General features: G+C 33.9%; 2 protein-coding genes across 3 annotated transcripts in view; both read left to right on the top strand.

Moving 5' to 3' along the window:
- Positions 1-1470, top strand: part of LOC126884896 (adhesion G protein-coupled receptor A3) — a 400023-nt gene extending 398553 nt beyond the window's left edge. Inside the window, exon 9 of the transcript XR_007698183.1 lies at positions 1458-1470. The gene's annotated coding sequence lies outside the window, so the exon portion shown is untranslated. The remainder of the gene's footprint in view (positions 1-1457) is intronic.
- Positions 1-16824, top strand: part of LOC114335056 (uncharacterized) — a 241060-nt gene that overhangs the window by 114035 nt on the left and 110201 nt on the right. The gene's annotated exons all lie outside the window — the stretch shown is intronic.

Genomic DNA, 16824 nt, shown 5'->3' with positions numbered 1-16824 from the left:
AATAAGACAAATAGTACACATTTTATCTTGGGTGGTGAATCGTAAAAAGGCCATAGGAAACTCAATGTAAAATTCTGAATTGTTGAATTCCTGCTTCCCTAATTATTCTACATCAAAAGTCATGAGAGAATACTTGTAGAGAATTAAAATCTGTATTAAAATCAAAAGTTAAAATTGTTCTACGATTTAAATGCATTCCAAAATTTTGAAAAATATGATACATTTGCCACAATAGGTATGCGTGTAAAAGTAAGGCCACGCGTTACTATTTAACTGACAGTGCTCACACCATTGACTGAATAAAAAAATCTTTATTATTAATCCTTTCTCCGCAACTGAGGGTATCTTATCAACTGTACGGTCGGAAAAATGAAAGAATACCCATAAACGAACATATAAAACACGCTGTATTTTCCTGTCACCGTGTCACAAAGAAAATTGCCCAGCTCAAGTACATGTAATAATTATTATTACATGTACTTGCGCTGGCCAATTTTTTGTGTGACACGGTGAAAGGAAAATACAGCGTGTTTTATATGTTCGTTCATGGGTATTCTTCAATGAACTGTCAATACGGATTGACAGTTCATTGGTATTCTTTCATTTTTTTAAACAATAGATGATAAAATAAAAATATTGACAGTTCAAAAATGTGAACATTATTGCATTGTGTGTGGCCTAAGTTTCGGCTGAAAACTAAAATGTATTACATTTTTACAAAATGTTGGAATATGTTTAATTACGTAGACCAATTTTAACAGTTATTTCCAATACAGATTTCAATCCTCTTCAAATAGTTTCTAATGTCTTTTGATGTAAAATAATTATTAGGGAAGCTGGAATTCAACAGTTCAGAATTTTACATTGAGTTAATGCAAAACTTTGACGCATGTCAAAATTCGCAATGTATTTTAATTGTATTCATTTTTTTCGAATCCTGAGAAAACTAATAAATATTTTTGAAACATTTAAACTCAGAATGAAAGACTACATTATTACCGAGGGCTAAAGTCCCTGAAAACTTCTATAATGTTTATTTCAATAAGTTACAGGGCTGAAAATAAAAGAGAAGTGTGATATTTAATTTCAAATATTTCATTCAATAGAATCTGCTTGTTTATTCTAAGGGGCTTTCCGCCCTCGGTAATAATGTAATCTTGCATCCTGCGTTTAAAAATTTTCTAAAATACTTGGTTTTCTCAGGATTCTAAAAAAATCATATTATGATTCAAATGACAGTAAACTCTCGTGACGTAATCTCACCCTTAATGTTCATTGGTTAGTCGATTTAGGCAACCGTAGTAATGTCTAAGAACCGTGGTTTTTGATAGTATAAACGTCACTGTCAGTGTCGAATTACCGACGCACTGTTGCCTCACTTTTGAAAGTTCGCAGAACTTTCGCAATCTTGGACCGCGTTTGTTGCTACCTGTTGATCGCTACTGTGTGCTCTTAAGTTATATCGGCGATTTTTTGTATTTTCTGCGTTATTCCTTAAATTTTTAGATTTTTAGTCTGCTTTTATATAAAAAATAAGTTGTTTTGAGAACCCTTTAGCGACGTATTAATATAATATTTATGGATTACCGTCGAGGGTCGACATGATCAACCAAAAAAGATGTATTTGGTGATTATTCTAGTGACTTTCTTGGGTGTGAATCTGTCTTTTTAGTTTACTCCTCCTGGTAAAAAAATAAACTATAGTTCTTTTACAAACAAAAATGATACGGTTTAACCAAATAGTGTTTCAAATATGATGTGCAAAATAATTTTGCATTCGGTTTCGCCAATAAACTTGTTTTTTTGTCCTTAAAAGTAGAAAAAACGTTTAATTTCTCTTTCGTAATATTTGTCGTCTAATTATTTTAACTGTACTAATATCCCAAGTGTTTATGTAAGTTCTAAAACGACGAATTTACAATTATTAATGGGATGTGAGGTGTTAAAATATCTTATCTTCTCTTCTCGAATTTCATAAACATTTACACCAAACATTGATACCGCCACTTTGTTACGCGTTCTGACAGATTTTCGTTTCGATTATACCTTCTAACTAAACATACATAAATATTCCTTCTACCAAAAGAGGTTTTTGAAGTTATACTTCTTTAGGCGCGTTGGGAGTAAATGTATATGTGCGCGAATTCATCAAAAGTCTTGGCCCTGGGCGCAGCTGAAGTGTTATACGTGCTCTGATTGGGTAATTACAAGGACCTGTCAATAATTGTTCAATATGTCGGTTATGGGTAAACAAATGTTGTGTATATTAGTTTTTATTGTTGTGAGGACAGAAACAAAAGCAAGTTTATAATAGTAGTGACTTTTTAAATAGTTTTTAAAAGCAACAGATACGTAATTGTAAATGTTTCAGTATTGTAATAAAACATTACATAGGTACCTATTTGGAAAATGTAAAATGTACCTTGTAGGTAATGCTTTGATTTACATAATTTGATTACCAACAAAATATCTACCAATCTTCAAATTATATTGTTTTCTTACTCTATGTTTTGTTTTATTTTAATATTTTAATTCCACAAAAATCAAACTAATTTGATTAAATTCAGAACTGTAAAAAAGTTTAAAACGTTCAGTTGGTCTATCTTTCCACATGACGGGCGTAGCTAAATGCTAAGGCGCTTTGATTTCCAACCAAATCACCCTAACATAAGGGGGTAGGGGGTTCGATCCCCGATGCAAATTTGTCTTTTTTTATTTGCTTTTATACATTTTATGAGTTTAATATTTAAATAAAATATAAATAAACTGTTTAAAGTATATTAATTTCGTTGAAATCATATAATAGAATAGAAGTATAACTTCTTACGTGCGTAAAAAGTACACACACACATTCTTTTTTATACTAGTCTTTTCTTTCATCACTCGTTCACCTGTATTTCAGGGACTGGTCTAGCACTAGCACAGTCGTCACCTGAGAATGTCAAACAGTTATATCTCTGTTTTTTTTTCTCCGTCTAACGTAACGGGTGACACGATCGACTGAAGTATGTGAATAAAATTATAATAAGAGTAGTTTAGAATGGTCAGGTTTTTATGATCCGGACTTGGCAATTGGCAGATATTGCTATAGTGCATTATTCGACCTTGTGTCTGGGAGGTAATTGCGGACGTTTGCGTGTAGAGGAAGCTTGATATGATTTTCTTAAGTGATTCTAATTAGGTGTGATTAGTGTGCTGAAGTGATAGGCTTTTATGTTTAATTAAACACCACGTAAATATATACTGGGTGTGCAAAAACTATTGGTCAATATCTTTTTACCTTTAATGGACACTATGTAGGAAAAAATAATAGATCAATTACATCAGTAGAATAGAAGAGACGTTAAAATAGCAAGGGACGAATCACCAAGTGGTAGAAGAAGTATCGGCCGATTGCGCAAGTTACAATATGCCATAGAGGCAACAACCCAAAAATGAACAAGCAACAAATTGCTTATATACAGGAAGAAGAAGAGGAATAAGAACTAATCTAGTGTTAAATCTATCCATCGATCCATCTGGGCTTCTCTTGAACTTGTAAACACAATTACTGGGAATAGTTTTCTTCCTTTTAGGTAAATTCCTCAAAATCCAGATTTATTTTCGTTTAAGGGCGCCATTTTCTTTTATCTCGTCACTCATTTCATCTAATTTTAATAGCTTCTTGATCAGTATTTGGTTGTCTTAGTCTAATATGTGAATATGCCAGTAGCAACCATCATAGCAAAGTTTTTAAATCTCACTTTCTGTCATGATTTTTTTTTGTTTTATAACATTAACGGTTACTGCGCTATGTGATAAGACAGTTTAACTCTCGAATATGTTATCAGACAGTGAACTCTAGGAAGAGCCAATTTCCTAACAAATAAAAAAAACAGATTGTCGTCTATGCCGATGACATCAGTATTATGTCTCGCAGAAGGGTCAAAAGAGACCGGACTGTCATGTAGTGACAATAGAAACCGAAAGATTGCCGAAAACAGCTCTTGAAATGCAGGACGAAAGACCAAAATGAAGACCACGGAAAAGGTGGGAGGAAGAATTGACAGCGGAAGCGGAAAATTGCTAGATGTGAGAACTTGGAGAAGATCGACGCGAAACAAGCAAGATTGGAAGCATAGTTTAGAGGAGACCGAAGCTGGATTTGGGCTGTAGTGACATTGGAGAGGTTACGGTATTAGGAAAGAGACCAAGAGGACGAGCCAAGATGAGATTGGGAGATATCAGAAAGGTAGGAGGAACACACAGAAAACAGAAAGTATAAAACAGAAGCGAATGGAGGAAACTGGGGGAAGCTTATGTTCAAAATTGGACGAATTAAAGGACAAAAGACGAAGAAGAAGAAGAAAAATCTTTTTTCTGTACACCAATTTGATACATGTGCCAAAGACGCCTAAATCATGTCATTGGGTTTACTCACAATTATTTAGAAGGAAATTACTGAGAGAAGGCTTTTGCTTTTGCCATGGCTCTTAATTCGTTAAATGAAAAAGTTGTAATTTGAAAATGGTCTTCGATACAAAAGCCGAAAAGTCAAATAAGGAATGTATTTTATAGATTATATATTGATATTTATTCATAAAACAACATTTATATCTGGTATTCACAGTTATAACAAATTCAACATTGTCATAGGTTTTTCTTAGTTCATTGTTTAAAGTTTCTGAGTGTTCATCATTCTGATGATTGCTCCATTCGTTATGTTACCACTAGAATATTTCTGTCCTTACCCTCATGTAAATACCAAAATTGAAAATATTTTTATTTCATCCACAAGGAAAGAAAAGTTTCCTGTAGTTGGCTGTATACCATCAATCACAAAAATTGGAATAAATCCTTTGTAAAAGGTATAAAATTTATTAAAATCCCTAAAGGGCTACATCAGAACAAAACGTTTTCGATTTTATTACAAAATCATCATCAGTGTAAGACAGTCTGGATGCTAGCTGAGCCACCAAAGAAATATAGGGGTAATAACCCTTCAAATATAAAATGTATGCTTTACAGATGCATATTTACTTAAAATGCCTTGTGATGGGCAAAAAGCAACAGGAATAATGCCCTAAGATAAGGTATTTAAATTCCCAACATGTGGGATGCCAAAAATTGAGTTTACATTTCGATGACTTTATGGCAACTGAATGAAAGTTGAGTGATGTTTAGAAAAAAAAAACATCACTCAACTTTCATTCAGTTGCCATAAAGTCATCGAAATGTAAACTCAATTTTTTGCATCCCACATGTTGGGAATTTAAATACCTTACCTTAGGGCATTATTCCTGTTGCCTTTTGCCCATCACAAGGCATTTTAAGTAAATATGCATCTGTAAAGCATACATTTTATATTTGAAGGGTTATTACCCCTATATTTCTTTGGTGGCTCAGCTAGCATCCAGACTGTCTTACACTGATGATGATTTTGTAATAAAATCGAAAACGTTTTGTTCTGATGTAGCCCTTTAGGGATTTTAATAAATTTTATACCTTTTACAAAGGATTTATTCCAATTTTTATTTCAATTATTCTAATTGTTTAAAAAGTAGTAAACTTTGTGTCTAGGGCTTTTCGTTGTTTTCCTCGTAATACGAGAGATGTCGCTAGATTGTGTCTCAAAAGGTGGAATCATTGTATCGCGATGGTTTACCTTAAATAGGCAGATTGCTGATATTTTTTCAGAGTTGTGACTGCATAGCTTCACTGAGGATGCATGAGGATGCTGAAATAGCTATATGGAGATGGTGGTCCAACTCTGAATCAAATATAAACAAAAAGCCTCTATCATTTTTACTCAGTTTTGAGTATTTAGAAACTGTCTTTCGGTCCTTTTCCTAGACGAACAGAAGGTAAATGCGTGGCCTAAGTGTCCTCTATTTGCTTTCTCCTATTTTGGTCGTCTCTGTGCTTATATATTGTAAAAGCCGGAGATACAGGATGCAGCCAGAAAGCAGTTTATTAACGAAAAGTCTTGGATTTAAAATATTGTTTATTATATTTTTATTTCAATTATTCTAATTGTTTAAAAAGTAGTAAACTTTGTATCTGGGGTTTTTCGTTGTTTTCCTCGTAATACGAGAGATGTCGCTAGATTGCGTCTCAAAAGTTGGAATCATTGTATCGCGATGGTTTCCCTTAAATAGGCACATTGTTGATATTTCTTTCAGAGTTGTGACTGCATAGCTTCACTGAGGATGCATGAGGATGCTGAAATAGCTATACGGAGATGGTGGTCCAACTCTGAATCAAATATAAACAAAAACTGCCTTTATCTTTTTCATTTTTACTCAGTTTTGAGTATTTACAAACTGTCTTTCGGTTCTTTTCCTAGACGAAGAGAAGGTAAATGCGTGGCCTAAGTGTCCTCTATTTTCTTTCTCCTATTTTCGTCGTCTCTGTGCATATATATTGTAAAAGCCGGAGATACAGGATGCAGTCAGAAAGCAGTTTATTAACGAAAAGTCTTGGATTTAAAATATTGTTTATTATATTTTTATTTCAATTATTCTAATTGTTTAAAAAGTAGTAAACTTTGTATCTAGGGCTTTTCGTTGTTTTACTCGTAATACGAGAGATGTCGCTATATTCCGTCTCAAAAGTTGGAATCATTGTATCGCGATGGTTTCCCTTAAATACGCAGATTGTTGATATTTCTTTCAGAGTTGTGACTGCATAGCTTCACTGAGGATGCATGAGGATGCTGAAATAGCTATATGGAGATGGTGGTCTAACTCTGAATCAAATATAAACAAAAACTGCCTTTATCTTTTTCAAAATTGAAAACAATTTTGAAGTTCTGTTGATAGCTTCGGAAATTTTTCTTTTCGAAAAAAATATTGAAACCCTTCTCGAAACCATTGCTCACACCACTGGATTAAAGAAAGGTGGAATGCACCTTAATGAATCTTCATTATATGTTAACATGTTTACAATAAAAATAATAGAAATACGTGATAAAATTATATCTACCATGTACGGGACCGAACATGAGTATTATTTTTAATTAAGCTGACGACGACTAAATCCGTATATGCATTATGAAAACAAAAGTAACTGAGGCAACGACACCTCTGGCATATTATGTAAAGAGTTTACAAAATAGAAATGCAATAAAAAGTGGGCACCATTAAAAACATCGTATATAGAAACGTTTATTGCATTCAAACTTTCGCGATAAAGCATTTTCTATGTTTATTCCAACAACAAAATTTTTAATGAACTATATTTGGCAAAAACTGGTTCTTTAGCACTGCTTCAATATATTTATTGTCCGCTTATGTGATTCTACTGGACCATTTTGGGATCCTGTCAAACTTAAACATTCAAATAGACGTCATATCGGCAAAACGATGTAGGTATAACTTACAGAAATACTTCTTAAGATGCCATCTTCAATCAAATGTTGGTGATCATTATGAGTGTTTGAATTTGAACTTTGTTCACGGCTGATCTAAAAAGCTGCTTAGATGAGCAATAAAACCACTCTCTGAGATTGTGCAACCATTTCCCTACATGCTATTCTGTAGAAGCTAGCTGGTATTTTGTTCCTCTCACGTGGCCGATAACAGCCAAACTTTCAGCTCTGCTCTGATTTCTTATCATCTAATCATATCTTCATCTTTTTATTTAAGTCCCGTCTCCCAAACGGAGGTTGGATATCATCATCACTATCTTTACTCTATCTACTGCTGCTCTGAAGAGTTTTATTGAACTGCTTTTAAACCTGTCCTTCAAACTCTTCAACCATGACACTCTCCTTCTTCCTATACTCCTTCCTTCTCATATCTTTCCCTGTATTATCAATCTTATAGACGGAGAGGCAGCGCCGAAAAATCACTCTGATTTTACTAAAGCTAGTTTTTTCACAGTTGATTGCCGTGATTGTGTAGAGAAACATACTGCGGTCGGTCAAGCGAAACGGGGAACAGGTGGTACAGACAGCTTGTCAAAGTTGCTTACCTGTGGAGGTAATTAAATCCATTTACTAAGGCTGAAAAATCAGTACACACATTCTAAATTGAATATAAATAAAAGTTATTATAGTCGGTCAGCTGTATGACGGGACAGATCCGATCGGTCGGCCCCTATGAATGTACAGGGTTTTTCACTATATTTTGACCCCCTTGTAAACTGCTTTATTTACAGAATTAGAAAAAAATGTAAAATACAAAAGTTATTCGATTTTTTAATTATGATTTTTTGACATATATATCGTATTAGTGACGTCATCCATCTGGGCGTGATGATGTAATCGACTATTTTTTTAAATGAGAATAGGGGTCGTGTGCTAGCTCATTTGAAAGGTTATTCAATTCTTTATGCAGTCATATAAACGTTAAGATCATTATTTATACGGGATGCCCAAAATTTTTTTTTGAATTATGAATTAAACAATTAATTTCATTTAAAAAAAATTTTGGACACCCTGTACAAACAATCATGTTAATGTTTATATTGCTGAATAGGGAATTGAATAACCTTTCCAATGAGTCAGCACACGACCCCTATTCTCATTTAAAAAAATAGTCGATTACGTCATCACGCCCCATATTGATGACTTTATTAGTACGATATACATGTCAAAAAATCATAATTTAAAAATTGAATAAGTTTTGTATTTTACATTTTTTTCTAATTCTGTAAATAAAGCAATTTAGAGGGGGGTCAAAATATAGTGAATAACCCTGTACATTCATTGGGGCCGATCGACCGGCTCTGTCCCGTCATACAGCTGGCCGACTATAATAAATTTTATTTATATTCAATTTAGAATGTGTAATTTAATACCATCATTTTATTGATTATTTAACATTATTATGTTGATAATGATATTTTTGATGGGATTAAACCAGGTTTTTGAATCGTCTTATCAGAAGACGATAATTATTCAAATACAGAAACAAAAAAAAGTCCACAGTTTGAGTTTGCGTAGAACTATAATACCATGATATAAAATGCATGCGTTTTGGGTGTGGTATTAGTATTACACTCTAAAAATTGTCGAATTTTTTTCGTCTCACCAATTCAATTTGATGTGAATTCTTAGAAGAATAAATATTCAAAATTTCAAAATTGCATTTTACCAAAACGTTGAAAATTCGGATGGCCCCCAAGCCTTGTCCGGAACGCCGGGGCACGACTTCGTAATTCGGGCCATGTCCCGGATTTTTCGGACTAGTTAGTCACACTATCATGGGTAATCTTTCATTTTTCCGACTCTACCAAGCATCTGTCGTTCCAGGGCTCTGTGAGTTTTTCTAATTTGTTATTATAATATATTTATTCTTTTTTACGCTCATTTTTAGTCCATATTTTTCACAGAAACTACTTGTTTTGTTTAGTAATGCAGTCGAACCCGCTTATTGGAATAGCCTTCGTGCCAAGAAAAAATATTCCTATATTCCTAATAATCGATCATTGTTAGCTAGTAAAAACGTTTCGGGACCTCAAATTTCTATTCCTTATATTCTTATAACCGCTATTCTAATAAGCGAGTTCAACTGTAGTTGGAGTTGTTCAGCAGAGCTTGCCATAATCACGGTGTTATCTGCATATCTTATGTTGTTAATAGTCCTTCCCTTAATTATTATTCCTTCACTTTCAAATAGTAATGCTTCTCCAAAAATGAATTCACTATATACATTGAATAGTAATGGGGACATAAGCATAATACATCCCTGTCTAACTCTCCTGATTTCAATTTCTGAACTGGGTTCGTTATCTATTACAATTTGTGCTCTTTGATTCCATTAAGTCTGCTATTAAGTCACTTTTATCTGTGTTTTTTTTTCTTTAGAATTTTGACTAATAATGTCAAATAGTCAAATATTGTAATGTTTAAAAGCAAATACTATAATTATTTTTCAAATCAAAGTAGACATCAACTATGATATAACACAAAATCATGCTTCGATTCAGTCTAGTTAACGAAGCTACATTTCCACCCATATCTACCTTTTCCTGCGCCCACTTGGGCGTCTAACTACTTATTGAATCAACAATTCGTTTAAATATACATTGTTATTATCGATTCCATTGAAGCTTGGAATATTAATAATGATGGCACTTGAGTTTCGTAAAAATGGTAGTACCGCCCTCTACGGGTATTTAATTTAGTAAGTGCCTTGACTCCAAAACAAGTCGATGTGACGAGGATGTTGCAAACATTCTTACTATACTGTAATGTTAGCCATAGGCGTGTTCAAATTTATTATTAATCAGTGTTATTAATAAATAAAGCCCGGATTTTGCTTTTTCACTTTAAATTCTGATCATCATAATATTATTCTTCTGCAACATGTTACATACTGCCAAAACTTACGACTAAAATTCTACAAGAACTAATTAACCAGAGAATAAGTTTAGCAAATGAACAACAGGGTTCTCGTACTGGAAGATCGTGTACAGATGCAATGTTCGTCATTAAGCAAATTACTGATAAATCACTAGAGTATAATAGACTAGCATTTCTATGTCTGATTGACTTGAAGAAAGCATTTGACAGAGTAAAACGCAAGATGTAATCCATCTTCTGTGTAATAGAGAAAGTCCTCCTAGATATCATAAAAACTATTGAAACCATCTACTAAAACAACAAAATGAAAGTCAGAATAAATGGACAACTTACAGAACCTATAGAACTATAGACATAGGCAGCGGAATAAGACATGGAGAACCAGAAGAGATCCTAAAACTACCAATAAGAAAACTGTTGGCCTTCGTTGAGGCCACAGTACTTATTAAAGTTTAAGGAGAAGAACAGGGTTTGGTACAAAGGTCTTATGGCCAAGTGCCAGAGACTAACGAATCTCGCCTGAGTTAAGACGAAGAGAAGAAGACAGGGAGAGTCATCGAGTCCTATGCTCTTCAATTTAATGATGAATGAAATCATCAAAAGCGCTAACAAAAGAAGAGGATACAGAATTGGAAACAAAGAAGTAAAAATACTCTACGTAGTATCTCTTATAAGAATAGGAAGACTAAGATTTGCAGGACATCTAGCAAGATCACAGCATAACAACCCTCCTAAGAAGAATCCTTATGTCACAACCTGTGGGAAGTAGAAATAGGGGTAGGCCAAAACTTAGATGGAAGGATGGTGTAGATGAGGATGGAAGAAAAATAGGCGCAGCAAACTGGCAACGGTTGGCAATGGATAGGACTGACTGGCGTAATAGACTTGGGAAGGTCGAGGCTCTTTCATAGGGCTGTAGCACCATTGATGATGATGATGATGATGATGATGATGATGATGATGATGATGATGATGATGATACAGCCAACTACAGGGTTTACCATTTTTAAAGTTTTGAAAATAAATACATATACATAGTCCAACAAGAAGATTAAAAATCGGTATTACATTATACCTACATAATTTGTGCGTGAAAGTAAGAAAAAGTGTATTATAAATTGTTAAAACCAAAAGTTCGCTTTTAACATATTACGCCGACACTTTTACTTGCATAATTAAAGCTAGACATTTTATTTTCGATTCTATTATTACCATTTAGAGCTCAAATCGACCTTTTTCAATTATTTCAAGCCGAGTTCAACTTTCACTGAAGCCGTTTCGTTTCGGTTTATGATTCTTAATTGTTATTTTTTTATTTTTTGTAAATAGGATGTTGTGTACATCCTTCCACGATATTATTGAAAATATTATTGAAACACGCAGGAGACCTACGTTTCCTCATCAATTATTGCAATACCAGCAGTGTCGGGTAAATTAAACAACGATTTTATTAATCATTAAAGAACTTTCATAAATTAAAATAAAATTAATAGAATAGAATAGAATAGAATAGAATAGAAATATGCTTTATTGTCACTGAAAATTTTAACAATATTATGGACAAAGCTTACATACAGTCAAAAGAAAAATAATATCAATAACAAATAATAAGTACCGTAATTTGGGGTAACTTGAGACACTTTTTAACTTAAACCTGAAGTTTATTACATACCGAGAAAAAATTAATGTTCAAAAACTATTTGAAAACATTAGTGGCATAGGTAACTATGATATGTTTATAGAATATTTCTGTTTATTTTGTCGTAAGTAGTTTTTTCAATTTTTTTTATGTCTGTCTCAAGTTACACACTACAATGGGGTAACTTGAGACAGCCGTATAAATTCAACAAGTGACTCAAATTACGCCTTGATAGAGTAACTTGGGACACCGAAAATATAATTATAAAGTGTTATGTTAAATTGAGACATTCAGAATATTTTTTTGGGTTAATAAAAAAGACAGAGAGCTCAAAACTTTTATTTAAAAACAATTAATTACAGCAATTTTAGTTCGGGTACTGAAAAAATACCTCTATTATTTAGGGCTTTAGGCGGTTTAATACCACCTACAATGTCCTGCCAGCAATAATACAGTTCATCCTTAGGTTTGGGCCATTTCCAGTTTTCCCGTGAAGTCTTTGTCATTGCACTTATTATTGCGCCTTTACTGTCAATCTTTTCAATTACCCCAGGATAAAAATTTGAGTCGTAACTAACTATGACAAAGCATCCAACTTGTTTAGTTATTGCCGTTATTGGCTGCAGAGGATGTTTTTCTTGATGAGAGTAAATATTATCCTGGTCATTAGTCTCTTCAGTAATATTGTCTTCAATAATGTCAACCTGTTTTGCTTGAAATGAATCCCAGTCATCATCTGAACTGTCGTCAAATACAACCTCATTGCAACTGTCTTCGTCACTTTCACTAGACATAATTACTTTACTTGTTTTTTGCCTTTTCTTACTGGATGATGGTTTTTCTTTATTTTTTTCCATTAATTGGCTTCTTTTCTTTTTTTCTGGCTTTGGTTTGTCTTCCAAAATTACTATATCCTCTTCACAGATTCCTCTACCAGCAGGAACATTCAATTTCTTTTTCTTTTGTTTTCTTAAACCATCTGTCTCTTTCCTTCTACATTCTTCTAAATATTCTTGAAATGTAGTTACCCAGGCAACGGTATTCTCACTTTCTTTGCCATCCTCTACTGCCTGTTTACTTGGAAGCCTCTTCAAGACCTCTCCTCGATTTAGTGGAATTAATCCTGCTCCTTTAAATCCACTTATTACGTTTTGTGAAAGATTTTTCTCTCCCATTGCCTCCAGACATTTTTTTAATAAACGAGGAAATGTATCTCTTGGCACAGTTCCACGATTTTTTGTTTTCCAAGAATCTAAAGTTTCACGCCACTTAATTTTAAGTGGGCGGAAAAATGCGACATCTAACGGCTGAGTAAGTCCAGTGCTATTTGGGGGAAGTAGGATGAAGATTATGTTGTTTTTTTTACATTCCTCTATTATATATGGGGATATATGGCTCGCCAAATTATCCCCAATCATTACTTTTTTCTCTTCTTTATCTTGCTTCGAGAAATAAGGCAAGGCAATTTTTCGAAACCAATCTTCGAATATCTCCAAAGTGAACCACCCACTCTTACTTCTATTATAAACTGTCCCCTTAGGGCCATGTTCGGTCCAGGTATTATAAAGATTCTCATCTTTGTATGTTACATATGGAGGGAGAAGTGTCCCATCTCCGGCAGCGGCAAACATTACAGACGTACTTGACTTAGAAAAATCAATAATCCTTTCAGGATGTCGACACCCTCTTCTAACAACAACTTTTTTACGACCAGGATCGTCTGTCATATTTGTTTCATCATAATTAATGACAGAATGAGAAAAAACTCCCTCCATTGACTGATTTAACTCATCAAAGTAAATATTTATGGCGTTATGGTCGACTTTGGCTCGAGATCTCTTTATGTTTTGGCACATTTTATTACTCAAAGTGTTCTGGTGACGCTTCAAGAAAGACATGACAAAATCTCTACCTGGCATGTTGTTTTTAAATCTATGTTCATTTCTTCCAGAACGGTCGAGAAATGCTTTGACAATGAGTCTAATATCGTATAGTGTGAGAGGAAAGCCCCAATCCCCAGCTGAACATAGACACATTACTAAAGCATTTTGGTCAACTTCATTTAAAACAAATGGTCTACCGACCTTTCCTGTGTTCTTTCCATTTATTGCTCTATTTATAGAACATCGTGGTATTCCAAATTTTTCTTCGGCTTTCCTCAAAGAAATCCCGGACCTAACAGCTTCCACTGCTTTATGAAGTTGCTCCTCCGAGAAATTTCGGTATTTTCTAGATCCCAAAATTCTTTTTTGGGTTCGAACCATACCTGAGCCTGAAACAATAATGAAAAAATGGTAAGTAGATAGGTAAGTAGGTAGGTAGGTAAGTAGGTAGGCTAGAAACTAGTTTTTATAGTATCTAATTTGTGGTGGGGTAACTTGAGACAGTTGTCTCAAGTTGACCAACCAAGGTCAGGCTGAGAATTAATATTTTATAGCAGCCATAAACTTCGCAACGTCGCAATGAAATTTACGGCACACCAATATTAATATTAGAGGTTATGTTTTCTATAACAATTGCTTGTTTTCGGATATTAGTCATAGACTTATTATATAAGTTATGTACTATATGAAATTTGGCAGTTTTAAAGTTGACGTTTATTAAAAAATTATCAACTTACCTTAGATAAGACAAAAGAATTGAATTACTAACGGTCAACAACCACACGTTTGCTACCTTTTGCTATCAAAACAACACTAACAATGTTAACCGGGATGCCAAATCGACGAAAAATAATAGTGTCTCCAAATTGTCTCAAGTAACCCCATCATCTCAAGTTACCCCGAATTACGGTACAATTTCATAAAATTAGATAATTTGTCAATATACAGTATAATATAAGATATAAAAGCAAAGACAAAAACAATTTATTGCAAAATTTATATAAATTGCAAATTGAACATACTTACAATAAATAAATAAATAAATAAATAAAATACAACATTAGGAACTGACAAGTTTAAGCTACTGCGTATGAAACCCAATTTTCTTAGTTATTCATTAAGAAATTCTTCTATTGAATAGTATGGTCTTTTAGATAGATAGGCTTTTGTCATTTTACGGAACTTTGGGAAAGATGTTACAGATTTAAGTTGTAAAGGGAGATGGTTGTAAAGTTTTTTGCGGAATATAGTATAGATGTTTTTACTAACTCAGTGGATGAGATCGGTAAATAAATATCAAAGATTGAATTTCTGGTAGAGTAAAGATGATTGGGTCTTGCTGGAAAGACATGAAGGTGTTTACGAATTAAACAAACCGTTTCTAGAATATATAAAGATGGAAGTGTTAAAATTCCGTGATCTCTGAAGTAACTTCTGCAATGTGTAGATATTCTAAGGCCAAACAGATATCTTATTGCTCTTTTTTGCGATTTAAAAATAACATCAAATTGGGCAGCTATACTAGAACCCCAAAAAGGAAGACCATATCGAAGATGAAACTCGAACAACGAAAAATATGTTATCTGAGGCAGGCCGCACATCAAAGAAACATGAAACGTAAATCACGTTTCATGGAAATAAAACACTGATAAATAAATAAACGTCCGGCCATTTATGAAACTCTCCGAAAATAAAAATGTTTTATGAGCATGAATCACACTCGTTTCATTGGTAGGCGGACTTCAAGATTTGTTTAGCCTTGTTTTACTTTCATGAAACGTATTTTACGTTTCATGTTTCGTTGGTGTGCGGCTTACCTTAGAAGATGCTAAATTGAGTTCCCTTGAGACAGATCTTATTGCATAGCAAGCTGAGGCGAGTTTCTTACGTAACGAATCGATATGAAGGGACCATTTGAGGTTGCTGTCTAAAAAAATACCAAGAAATGTTACAGAATCAACGGTTCTGATCTGGCTGTTATTTAAGCGCTGGTTTCCTCGAATGCGGGCCGACAACCTGCGACCGTAACACTGCGATGAATGACATCATAAAAAACTGTACCATGCAAAATAATAGAGGTGGTTTCCAAGGATGCGTTGGAAGCCACCGCTTGCTGAGCTTGCACATTCCATTGCCGCATGAAGAACCTTGAATTTTTTACCGTAATCTGACGTAATTCATCTCAGTGCTACGGTCGCTGTTTGTCGGTGCCGCTTTCGAGGAAACCAGCGCTTAAGAGGCAAAGGTTGAAGAGCTCCTTTATAGGATAATGCTACTGTTTTATCTATGTTAAAAAAGAGAGTAAATTAGAGTCAGACCAGGTATTTATCGTCAGTAGATCCGAAGTTATAGTTTCATGAAGAGATGCAATAGTTGAGTTGCTCCAAGTGATACTGGTATCATCAGCAAAAGGAAACATTTTCCCATTGATTTTTAAATTAGTGATGTCATTTATAAAGATAAGGAACAGAAGAGGACCCAATACTGAACCTTGTGGTACTCCACATACAATGTTTTTGATACTAGAGTCAGTATCATTTGCTCTAACTAGTTGTTTCCTATTGTTCAAGAAGGATTGGAACTAATTCAAACAAATACCTCGAATTCCATAGAAGTTTAGTTTTTTAATCAAGATGTCGTGATTTACACAATCAAAAGCTTTGGCATAGTCACAGAAAACAGTGGCAGTATAACGATTATTGTTTAGTGCTTGGTAAACCTCATGTAGTACTTACAGAAAACATGGCATCAGTGGTACATTTATTAGTTAAAAAGCCGAACTGATTTTGTGATAAAATGTTGTTATCAACGATAAATGACATAAGTCGAGTTTTAATGAGTGTCTCAGTAATTTTGGAGAGTACCGGTAGTAAAGCAATAGGTCTATAGTTGCAGGCATTACATTTTTCACCACCTTTATGAAGAGGATTATAACGGCTGTCTTTAGACACTCTGGAAATTTACCTTTTTCGAAGGAATCATTAATTAGTGAGATGAGGATTTCCAACATCATT

Source organism: Diabrotica virgifera, chromosome 5, assembly GCF_917563875.1.
Source record: "Diabrotica virgifera virgifera chromosome 5, PGI_DIABVI_V3a".
NCBI classification, from domain to species: Eukaryota; Metazoa; Arthropoda; class Insecta; order Coleoptera; family Chrysomelidae; genus Diabrotica; species Diabrotica virgifera.
This window is presented reverse-complemented; position numbering and strand designations above follow the sequence as displayed.